Consider the following 13,095-nt stretch of genomic DNA (forward strand, 5'->3'; position numbering starts at 1 on the left):
TTGTGCTGCGGTTTGATTGACTTTACCAAAAACGTGATAATCCAAAAAAGCATCAAATCCAAGTCTATAAAGGAAAACAAAACAATTATGTTTTGTTGTTGGGCTTCCTAACAGAGCAGAAAAGCTGCTGAATGAGCCTTCGGAGGATGATTGTGCTTTCAAACACCATTTCCTTACTCACAAAACCTAAAACTTGAGGTCATGGCAATTTTCCTCCTCAGAAAGCCGTGACCTCGTGCAGGATTTCGACATTTTCATGTTTTGATCAGTTTTCATCCAAACATGTGGAAAGCAAAACCGCATACTGTACATGCAGGGCTGGATGCACGAGTGCAACACACACAAACACACAGAAAAACAAATATTCATGTGTGTGTTTGTGTGTGTTTGAGGGTTTCATGGCAGAGCTTCTGGGGCTTTAAACCAAAACAAAACTGACATGAAACAGAGCACGGGCTGCTTCTCTGTGCAGTCATTATAAGAAAAGCTAGGCCTTTAAAAATATAGATAAAAACTGTGAACATGCATAAAAATCTCTGAGTGAGTCAAATGAAGCGTGCTGAGAGATCTGGATGAAAACAAACGGCTAATTTTGCTGAGTTTGAGGAAGAAATGGAGATGTTAGAGTCAGATGTGGAAAACAAGATTCTGTTGACAAAGCAAATTAAAATACTGACAAGGTGATCGAGAAGATGCAAAGCAGACGAGTCTTGTCTTAGCTCAGCAACTGAAGACGTGAGTAAGTTGATGCTAATTTTAATATTTAACTGTTTTATTCATTTGTAGCTGACTAATTTAAACAAAAAGTTATTTTCAGTGAGTTTCAATGCAAAGTGGTGCAACAGACGATTGCCAGTGCCATTTTGTTGTAGTATTGGTATTTTTTGTTAAATGATTTGAAAGCTGCTATGAGGAGGATCTGTTTTGATTGCACTCCCTTGCCACCTTGTGGCAGAGTCCTGCACGGGTCCAATTTTCAAGATCTGCCCCGCCCCGACCCAGGGACGTCCAAACCGCAAACCCGCGCATCAGCCTGAGTAGTACCGCAACCCGATCCGACCCATTGAAACACGACCCGCAGCCTGACCCTTAACCTTATTTAAAGTAATCATTTTGGGTCATATTGTCTGAAAATTGAACTGTATATCGCCAAAGTTCAGATGCCAGTGAGTAAACAACGCACCTGAATGAAGCAACTCTTCCAATAAAAGCCTGACTTCAGCTCCATCATCAACCCTCTGTGATCTTCTCACATACAACTGTAAAATCTCTCGTTTTTTACGTTTAATGCTTTTAAACTTTTAATCCCCTAAAAGGACCTTTACATGTGTAATAGTAGACTTACTTCCTGTCCAGACGTAAGCGACGCTCAACAGGTACGAGCCGTGGTCATGTCACAACCATGGATGTATTATAAGAACTGGATAGCGTGGCTATATGGTCACAGCCTTACAACCAGCTTACAACTTATGTTTTTATTTAATTGTATTTATTATTATTTTATGTTATTTTTTCCACCCAGATCTAAACCCGGGAAAAAGTTTTTAAAAACCACCCGCAAATCAGTTGTTTTTGCGGGTACCCGACCCAGTGCAGGACTCTGCCTTGTGGCCCAGAGTCTCACACACACTGTCGTAAATTACTTTTAGCGATGCGTGTTTGTTTTGGAGTTAAATGGTGATCGAATCAAGACAAATTTTCTTTGTTCAAGACAACTTTTTACTGGATACAACGCGCCAAGTTAAGGTATTTATCAGGACAGTTAGGTAGCGCTACGGTTTGTAAAGTGACATCAAACAAATGTTGTAGCAGCCAGCTATATGTAGTGCTATCGGCAGCCCGGTGCTCCAACATATCTGTAAACTAATGTGACAACAAGTAAACACTGTCAGTTTGTAAGTAGTTTAGTCGCCGTCCATATGTAGCGCTATCTGCAGCCCGGTGCTGTGAGACATGTCTGTAATGTGTAACGTTAGTGAATCCTGGTTCACTATGTCCTGCCACTCATCTACCAATCAGAGCTAACGTAACCTCACTCTTCATTTTATTGATAGACTCTCAAGTTTGAACAGACCACTGCAGAATAACTACTGACTGTGGGTTAGAATGAACATTAGCACTAACAGTTTAGCCCTTTTAGCCTTTAGCTCGTGCACTATGACTCTCCTGTTTATCTTTCTTCTACTCTTCTGTCCTTTTTCTGTCTGACAGTTAGGCTTCTGTGTCCACCATCACTACAAAATTAATCACAGAAATCATTTTCAGCAGAGAAAAACAGATCTATCTTCTCACTTGTAAACTTTATCGACTGGCGTGTCATCATAGGGTCTTCTAACGTCTTTTAACGTCTTCTGAACATTAGCATAAACAGTTTAGCACCTGTGTTATAGAGTGATGCAGCACAAGCTAAAGGCTAATTAGCCAAATCGACCATCAGAAAACGTTGATTGAAATGCGAGTGAAACAAATGTCCATGAATGTGAGGAACTGTAAACTTCACAACCTCTCCTCGGATATTTTGAGTCCGGTCTTCAACACAACTTAATTTCTGTTCCCACTTGAGAAGTTCCACTGCCCGGAGAAACGCCTTCGGTAAGTTTGCAGACGAACACTTTCTATTTTTTTTAGCGCTTTGCAGAAAAGCCTTTGATTTTTAATAGTTCCTGTACAAACAGAAACTCTGAAAGTTTAGTGCCACACCCCACCTTGCATTTAGTTATCAAAATCAGTTTCATTTATAAACTGTTTAGTTATTTTGGAAACAGCACAGCTCAAATGTTAATATATATTTGAATCAAGAAACTTTCAATAATCCCTGCAATTTTTTTTTTTTTTTTGGGGGGGGGGGGGATTACCGAACCAGTAGACTCATGGTAATATTTATTTTGTAGCAGTTTGCAAACCACAATATTTTCTGCTGTAATCCCAGTCACACAATTTCCCACATCATGCAACACTAGAGTACACAAAAAATAGCTGCAATATGAAATTTAAGAGTATTTTTCTCATGAATTGGCCTGATGTTGCCCAATTTCAACCAGAAAAAAGAAAGTTTTCAAAAACTTTAATGACAGTTTTTGATATTTCCTGAAAAAGTGAAACTTTCTTTGTTTGCTGTTGATTAAAGGAGAGGCTGAAACATGTATGGTTCAGAGGGTTGTTGTGGATTTGGACTAATCTGTCTTTGTTTCTTTTTCAGGCTCAGGTTTCTTCTGAAATGAAACTGCTGAATCGGAAATCATGTTTGTTGTCGTGTCATTCTTCATTTATGGGGTGATACTCTCCATATGAATAATCGGACCCTCCCTGCATACAAAGACCTATTTTTTCTGCGATAACAAAGAGACTACGTGCTGAGGCACCATGGGAACACTTCACTTCGGGGTCGCAGGTGAGCACACACCAACATCTGTTAGACTATAGGATGCAAAATCAGTGAGAACCTGTTTGTGCTTGTGTACAAGCTCCCCGACGTGGGAGTGTTGGCTCTTTTCATTCTTTGAAATCAAAACTTGGCCCACACGAGCAAAGTTTTGCAGTTGATGTTCCAGATTTGTCCCGGTGAAGATGCAGAGGGAGGAAAAAAACTGAAGCAGAGCAGCACTTCCTCTTTGTGAGGAAACAGGAAAAGGCTGGAGGAGAGAGATTCAGGAGCCCGCTCCCTTGGAACAATAAAAATCTCACTTTGACAGGAAACGGATCTGCGTCAACCAGGGCCTGACAGATTCTGCTAAAGGGCAGTCGCAGTGACCCTGAATGTGGCATGAACAAGAGGGCAGCTGAATGTGCCCCACGACTCGTAAAAAGAAAAAATGATGAGCGCTGTGGTTCACATCTTTCTTATTTATTGACCAAAAAAGACCATTGATATAAGTCTTTATCATTAAACCACTGGGTGATAAGACCTGCATTTTTTCGTTCTGTCATTTACAGTTTACCCTCTGCACCATGTAGGGTTGAACAATGTCAGACAAATTTAACCGCTTTTGCACAAATCTGCAAAGGGTTTCAGAGTTTACGCCACATTTTACACAAACTTCAATCAGGCCATTGTTCAGAAAAGGAAGAACTCCCTCAGGAAACTTCAAAGGGACATGCAGCTCATATTAGGGATAGAGAAGAAGGTCAGTTTCAACATACGACAGGCATTTCAAGCAAAAGAGCTCTTCGACATCTGCTCATAACTGTTCAAAGATCATTTGAAGAATGTCTCCTCGTTCTTGTATTGGTTCTAAATCCTCCACCCTTTTCATTTCTGGTCTGGATCTGGTCATTATGCCAGTTTGTTGACGCGGTCAAGTAAAATTCAGTCTAGTTTGGGCACTGTTTGTTTTATTTTGAAAGTCATTGGGCGTTTTAAATGGTTTCTGTGCACAACTTCCTGTCCCGCTCCACCTGCTTTTTGAAACGCCTAACAGCTCTGGCATCCTGCATAAAACTGCGATCTGCTGCAGACAGGATAAAGCGATCGCCACATGAACTGTTTAGTTCGAAAATCATTGTCCATCCGTAGTATGGACTAACCGAACGTTTTAGCTAGCTTACATAATGTGGTGGCCAAAATAACTAGAACAGTCAGCTCACCCTCTTTTACAGCTCACTTTGGTTGTGTCTTTCTTCCACTATCTCTGATTGGCTTCTTCCACTCACAATCATGGACACACAAAGTCACATGTGCACTGGGCATGCTGTAATTGGTTGATGTAACCACGCTTACTTTATGCAAAGTCACAGAACAGATACAGGCAGAGGAGGGGGTTTGAGGCAGACACAGACACTGACACACATATATAGAGGCCCGCAAAAGTTCCCTGTAAAAGATGACTTTTTTTTTTTTTTTTTAGGAAAATCCTGCAGAATCGACCTTTAAGGCCCATTTTTCCTCCCTTTTCCTACAAAAATGTAAACATCCTTTTCAAATGATGTAGGGATGTTGGATACCACATTTTACAGACCAATACCAATATGAGTACCCCTTCTTGAGTACTCACTGATACCAATATTACTTTTAATACATGAAGTTTTAGTTAACAGAAACAATGTCTAAACAAGACAGCACAGTCACGCTGACATTAAGTTCAAAATAAAACACAAATTTCTCTTTGGGTTTATGATTTTTTATTTATTAAAATTGTATTTTATTATTATTTTATTTATTATATTATTTTATATCTATTATTTAAAAAGTGCTAAAAAACCAACAACAGTCAGAGTTTAGTTACTTAAAAAAATTAATAATAAAAAAAAAAACAGTTTAATTGTTAACTCTCCCTGGTTCATTGATATTGTCTAAACGTGGTGTCAGACAGCAGCAATGTAGCGCCAACTACTGACAGGAGGACTTGATTGATGTAAGATTTTTTTTATTTGAGTGTCGGCTGCTGGTATTGGCGGCCTTTAGGCTTCACTTTTTTTGCTGTTAACCAGTTCATCCACCGGGGGGGGCAGCCCAGAGTCAAACTCAAAAACTAACACCGTGACAGTGACAGTGGAGGAGTTTGGCTAATGTACCACTGATATAAAAGACAAAAAACAAAGGTAGCGCTCTATGAGGCGGTGGTTGGTAAGGCTGTTAAATGCATCGCGAAAGTTCCACCATTGTTGTTTCTTCTTCGTGTCTCACTTAAACTACCTATTAGTTGGTAACAGCAACACTGCCCCCATGATTCCCCTCCGTCTGTATCCAGATCTGTGTTAAACGCTGACCACAAAAGGGCTTTTAGATTATACATCACAGACTTGACTCTTTGACAATGCTTTGACAATTGAGAAAAAAAAAGATGACACTTTTTTAAAAATGTAGAAATGTGCTGTTTTTAAATTTTCACTGTGACTAATTTTAACCATCTTTCTACATTTGACTGATCAAAGACTGTTTGTCAGAAACAGAATGAACTGGGTTTTTTGTGACAGACTTACAGCTCCTTGAGATTTGATACTTCAGTATGGTTGTAACTTGCATTGAATTCTCTAGAAGTGAAGCCAAACCTATTGCTGTATGTTGGTGTTTGTGGTTTGCTGCGCCGCCGCCGCCAGAGTCATTCCATGAGTCATGGAAAGTCACTGCAGTTGGAAAGCAAAATATCAGGTTTTCCCATACATTTCCCTCACTTTTTCAGTTCGAACATCTCAACGAATGCTGAAACTGTGACTTGGTTTATCACAGACGTGTAGACGCACTGTGTGCAGTCATTTCCATGCTGAGCATTCATACAGGACATCCTGCTGTCAAAGCCGAGCCACCAAGGCCATCACTTCCTCTTCTGACCCTCCTGGAAATAAAAAGACTTTATCCTGATGGTCTCAGGCTCCACTGAGCAGCCACAGCTTGTTTCAGAATCCATAATCCAAACCTGATGCTTCATAACCCTTAAAACCAAAAAAATCCCCGACTAATTTTTCTCCTTTGTCAAATTTATGAGGCAAATATATTTCGTAACGTCACTCTCTAATCGCCGTTCTGTCATTCAGTTTTCCATCCGTCCCCCTCCTGCCAGCACTCGTCAGCCTGTCATCAACATTTCAGAGAGATTAGGACGTTTCTGAACACATGTGAGTCTGATTGGCTTATTTACCAAAGTAATCAAATCCCCTTGCTCTGAGGCTGATGTTTGGAGCTGCGGTCGTGTCGACTGTGGCTCGCCGTCTCCCCGACGTTTGTTCTCTGAGTGTTAAGTGTGGACACTCATCACACTGCCACACTAATCCTTGAATGTTTTCCCCAGACTGTCCCAGAATGATTTAATGTTCTGTTTCTGAATAAAAATAGGCTTCCCCTAGACGGGGCGATGTGTCACCGCGAGGAATATTGTTTCATGTAGAGAAAAGTTATATTTCTTGGCAGTGAAACTCGTCACTGTGTTGCCAAGTTTGCGCATGGCTTGTCAGCAGAGGTATTTTACTTTCTACTGTTTTGAGGGCTAGTCTTAAATTTTTGCAGAGGTTTATCACCTAAATTTTTGCAGAAAGACTAAGACTAGACTAACCAAGGAAGTGATACTATCATGGGATCACAAGTCCTTTCAAAAACAGTTAGAAAGACACAAAACAAATGTACATTTCATAACTATAGCTACAACAAATGTGCTAGCATGCAATCAGATATCTTTGATGTGTTAATGGTATGCTGGATGAAGTTGAAAGAGTTTAAAAGAGATCAGGCAATGTTACAGGAAATCCACCTTTGTCATTAAAGTGTCTCATCTAGGAAGCATGAAGGTGGAGTTCATATTTCTCATCTAATGTCTGGAAAACAATAAACAAAGGCTCGTTTGAGGTTTTAAAATTATGCCACAAGGTGTAATGTCAGTCTCTTTTAAGGGTGTGTGTTTAGTTTAAGGCTGTTATATATTTTTATTTAACACTTAATTCTAATATATCATAGAAATTGATCAATTTCAAATCAAATTTCAATCATCTCACATTTCAAAACTGCCTTTAATTCCACATTAAAATAATTATCAATAAATTGTGTCCTGGTTTGGCATAGTACCAATTTGTCACTCCCCTGCTTTCTCTCCTAGTTCCCTACTTAACAATTGTCAGACCCTTTTAATAAAAGCATGAAAGCCAAAAATGATTATATATTATTATTATAAAAAAAAACAAAAAAACAGATATGTAAAAAAAATAGATAAATAAAAGCTAGCTAGATTAAGATAGTTAAATTAATAAAAGCATGGAAGGCAAAAAATATTTTAAAATATAGATAAATAGAAGCTAGTTAGATTAAGATAGTTAAATGATTAAAAGTATGGAAGCCAAAAATTATTTAAAACATTTTAAAAAATATAAAAAAATAAAAAAATAAAAACTGGCTAGATTACTAAAAGCATGGAAGCTAAAAAAAATCAAAATATTGAAAAAAAAATTAAATACATGAATTCAACATAATAAGGGTGCAATTCTCTACAACTTCTCGATTCAGGGATCTGAAGGGTTTCTCAACATTTACTGAGTGCAGTCACTGGTTCTCCATCTTACAAGAACAGTAGCTAACTTCTTTGGTTTTGAGTCTGAGAGCTGTAGTGATTCACACACTCCAAACAATAATGAATTTATTTAAAGCACACATTTAAAAACATTGGTTTACAAACAATCAATGAAAAATTAGATCCCAAACACAGAACTGTCCTAGAAAAGAAAAATGAGGCTGAAGAGCTCAAAAACCCATCAAAAACGCTCATGATTTATAACAATAACATAGAACAGAGTTTAAAATAGTGGTCAGATTGTTAGCTCAAATTAATAGAAACTGATGATGTTTTACTTCAGTTTGACACAAAGTGTATAACCATTTTGACTTGTCTAATAAGCTGTCCAGTAGAAAACTGAAAACCAAAGCTATGGCTAAACTACGGTGTGCTGGAAGCGACAAAATAGTATGAAATTTGAAAAAGACGTTAATATCTAACCTTAACTATGTCATCATCAATACTTTAAAGGTAGGGTCAGCAACCATCTGTAACATCGCGTTTCTACATGAAACAGACTCCAGAGCCATGCACCGGACTTGGCATGTTAGCACAAGCTAATCACGGGTATTTAACTGATACCTGGCGTCGCTCTTCGTCCCGTACTCCTCTATGAGTTCCTGAAAGTGAAAATCAAGTCAAGCTTCACCCTGGTTAAGAAAAAAGCTTTATCAGTTTGGCATTTCGTTCTGCTTTGGTTGTGATTTTCTTTTTCTCCGCTGCGTTAGCTTTTGTAGCCGCTTGGGTTAGCTTCTTCTACTTGCAAGTCAACACTCTATGTCACTTGCACACTGGGCACCATGCTCACTCTCCACCCAGAAACTTCCTAAAACAACCAACAAACAGGCTGAGGAGGGGGTTTAAGGCACACACAGACACTGATACACATGTGAAGAGGCCCAAAGGAGCAGGATTATTCCTGCAAAAGTTGACATTTTATTTTTTAAGAAAATCCTGCAGACTCTACCTTTAACCTTGAGAATGATCGCGGTGTTTCTCCTTGGAGGCTGCTGTAGTTTGGAAAAGGCCACCAACAGAGCTTTGATTTAATTATTTGGAAACTTATTTTGGTCTCCAGCAACTTTAAAGCAGTTATTTAAAGAAAGAGTTGGCTTTTAAACAAGTATTTTTCTTCAGAAGAAACTTTTTCTTGTATTTAAGTGTTCAATAAATTGACTTATTGTGAGGATAATACGCGCTGCTGATTGAAGTGATTCTTTAAACCACTCTTGTTCTGTTTTCTTCTTTTCACTCTGTGTTTGAACACAGTCTGGAGACAATTACACCAAATGATTTCCCTTCAACAAGATGACGCCTCTTAGCTCTTAACCAAACTATTCCCTGCTCAGAGATCCTCATATGACCCTTTTACCCACTCACTCATCGCCTCGTTCTTCAAAAACTGACCTCTTCACTGTCTCTGCTGCACCGTCTGTGTTATTGTTAAAGTGCTTCAGCTCCACGGCTCGACTGAGGTGCAACCGAAGAAGCCTGACCGGTCGATTTTATGGATCGCTGCTGCATCGTCCCAGTCTGGGCTGAAGTATGATGTCCACGCTGTTGAAAAGAGGGATACAACTTCAAAAGAGACTGAGTGACATCAGGGAGGAGCAGACAGAGGGGAGGTTCAGCTGGGGAGCCATCTGCTCCAGAGCTGTCCTCAGGGAGACAGTGCTGGTCCATTAAGACCAAGACCACCAAAGCAGTGACAGCTTCTTGTCAGGAGGTAAGACTGAAAGTGATATCAGCAGTAAAAGTTTCCTTCATTTTCAAAATGACCAACATAATCCTCATACAAGAGTAGGCATTACAGAAAATGACCTCAATGTAAAGTTTTTCAGTGAATCAATCATTCGTCTCTGTCAGACTGAACCACAGGAATGAACCCAAAATGCAAAACTCTCCCAGCTCGTTTAATCAAAATCTAAGGTTGGTTCACAGGAGATCCACAAATACAGGCAGCGGTGTCCAAAAGGCTGAGTCAAAAAACACTGGAAACAGGTCATACACCAGGAAATGATATACTGGACGCAGGAATGCTGACACAAGGACAAGACGAGCTGGCACAGAAGGGAGGTAACACAGGGATTAAATACAGCAAACAAAACACAGTCGAGACGCATCAGGTCAGTCAGTGAGGAACGATCACAGAAGACTGAGGGTAAAGGGATCTGCAATAAGAAACAAGGGTGAGCATGAAAATAAAAAAGACATGAACAAACTCAACTCAGAGGCCCAACAGTCGTCTTCCAAAGTGTGCACACTCAATCAAATTCAGATGCCATCAGAAGATTCTCTTGAGACTAGAAAATTTAGAGGAATGACACCAGAGAATGGGAAATAACACAGAATATAAAATAGAATAGGATATTCTTTAATTGATTCCACATTGTTGGAAATTTTGTTTTACAACAATTAAATGTGAAAGAGAAACAAATTTCAAAACATATAAACAAAAGAAACTAACATCAAGAATTAAAAAAATGGGACTATGTGATGTTTTCAGCAGAATGGCGGGAAAAGCAGGAATATTTTGGTCCCATTTCCAGCTGCATTCACACATTTGTCGAAACCCTGTGATTTGAAGAATTTCTACAAATCAGCTACCTGAAAAAAAGTCCACACAAAGTCAGTTGCAAAATTTTGTCCATTTGCATTTGCTCAAAGTTTCTTGAATTTGTTAAATTGGTGCATGTGTGAATAGAGCTTCTCTCTTGTGTCTGAATCATCTAGATAAAAATAGATGATCAGTTAACTGTTACATTTCTATTGAAGCACTTAATTACTTCTTGATTGTTGCACATATCAGATAACTAGACAAGGGTTTGCACCAAAAATTTAACTGCAAAATGAAAGTTTTGAACGTTGCAGTGGGATTTTAAGTTGCACATAATCTTTCTTTTTTGGCTAAATGGGCTGTGTGGGCTATCCGGAAAAGCTAGGGCTGGGTATTACAAAGAACCTCTCGATTCGATTTTGATTCTTTAGGTCGTGGTTCAATATCGATTTGATTAGTTATTGATTTAAATGCTTGGATTATCGATTTTCATGCCCCATAGGAACACATGCTGTGTGTCACCTCACCTTTTGAAGCAATAAACCAGCCCCAAACGTCAGACTTTAAAGCTAAAGGATCTGGCTTTATGCTTCTGCTGCTTCTTTGGCTGCCATTTTTTTGTTGTTGGTCTCTCGTGGCCCTAACGGGAATAACATGCACACTCCCCCCTTTTGCCAGGAGATGAATCGATTCAGGGGATTTGCTGAATTGATATTGAACTGGGCAAGGCAATATTGCGATTTGTGATGCATCGATTCATCGATATTCGTACCCACCCCTAGGAATAGCTAATGTTTTTTTGGGGGACAAAGACTCCTTTTCCCTTGAGCACTAGCACCCACACTCTCGCCAAGGTGTGCATTTGTGTAGAGGCAGATGAATGGAGAGCAAATCTTTTTCACACCACTTTTTACTTTGCTCCAGACAACATTTTAGAGTGTTCAAAGTAACCAAACAACATATAATGTAATAGCTGTGTAGCAATATTGTTTCAATCATGACAAAAAGCAAGTTTTAGCCTTTATATCGTGCTGTATCGCTCTCCTGTATATCTTTCTTCGGCTCTTCTGTCCTTTTTCGGTCTGACAGTTAGGCTCCAGTGTCCACCATCACTACAAAATTAATCACAGAAATTGTTTTCAAAAAAGAAAAAGAGAGACCTCTCCTCTTCAACAGGCAACATCTGGTTTGGAAAAATGAAGCCTGTGTGGAAGTGCTGAAAGTTGCTGTTCATCAAGGATCTGCTTGACCAGAAGTCACATAGACATCAAAACCAAAATATAGACTTTCACGGCATTAAAAAGAAATGTATAACCTGGTTTAAAAAAAGGCTTGTGTCTGAAACAATAATTTCGCTATCGGCAGCGGTTTAGAAGATATTAGGATCGTTTGATTGTCCAATCAGAGACACAGCTCAGGTCACGTGGCTGACAGGGGGGCTGTAGCTGTTAGAAAGGAAGCTGAAAGCTGGTGTCAAATCAAATGTGGCTGTGTCACAGATGAGTGACATTGTGGAGAGTACATCCATGTTTTTTACAGTCTATGTAGAGAGAGGTGAGACTTTTTCCTCACAGGGACTTAAAGTAACCTACATTTTGCTTTGGCTTCAAGAATAAAAAAAAGAAAGGAAAAAACCTAAAAAATCTGAAATAATTCCATCGAGTAATCCCCCCTCCTGCTTGGCGATTTCATCTTCTTCTCAGATGTTCATGTGCTTGAATAAAAAAGGAGAAAATATTGACTGTAACTTGCAGAATTGAGTCAACAGTGAACTTCCATCAGAGGATCAGCGTGACTGCTCATGATGGTGAGAGTTTTACAAAAATCAATGTCTGTGTTTGAATAAACGACTCACCTCTCGTTCTGTCGGGTTATAACTCGACTCTTATTGATGTTTTTCTCCTCAGCGTCTTTGAAGTCTTACATTTCATCTCAGTATGAAGCTCTCTGCTCCTTGAGTTGTGTTTTCCTGAGAGGGAATACCAGCCTGATGCCTCCTCTTTCCCCTCCAGCCTTAATGACGGCTTCATTAAAGACGTATCCACAGTAGCTCCTAACTACGCACAGATGGCGGAGAAGCCGTTTGCTGTATCAGACAGCGACTCCAGTGGGGACTTGAGCCAAACCACAGCTGAACCCCAGGATCCTTGTGCAACAGTCTCAGCATTTCAGCTATATCTGATCCTCTCTGTCTCTGGTTTTTCTGGGGTTTCAAAGCTTCACTGTCCTTGACGTCCATTTCCTATAAATGTGATTATTTGGTGCAGAGTAAATCGAGGCAAATGAAAAGTGACAGTTTGTGCAGATTTTCTTTAAATATGCTCGTCTGATACTTTTCCTCCAAAGACTGGAAACACTCAGAGTTTATACCTGTGGTTTTTGCTTTTCTCCCAACAGTGTCAGTCATTCTGATGAGGGAGTATGAAAACAGAAATCCTGACCTCTTGACCTGCATCAGACGCCCCACCAAACATGTCAGTCAAGCCGGCCTCTCTCTGACCGAGGCGAACAGCTTCAGCACACAGGCTTTATGAGGCGCTCTCAGAGCTACAGCAGCGTTGCACC

The sequence above is a fragment of the Halichoeres trimaculatus genome, unplaced genomic scaffold (genome assembly GCF_033239565.1).
Source record: "Halichoeres trimaculatus isolate MK-OKI-2021-1 unplaced genomic scaffold, fHalTri1.1 fHalTri1_scaffold_16, whole genome shotgun sequence".
NCBI classification, from domain to species: domain Eukaryota; kingdom Metazoa; phylum Chordata; class Actinopteri; order Labriformes; family Labridae; genus Halichoeres; species Halichoeres trimaculatus.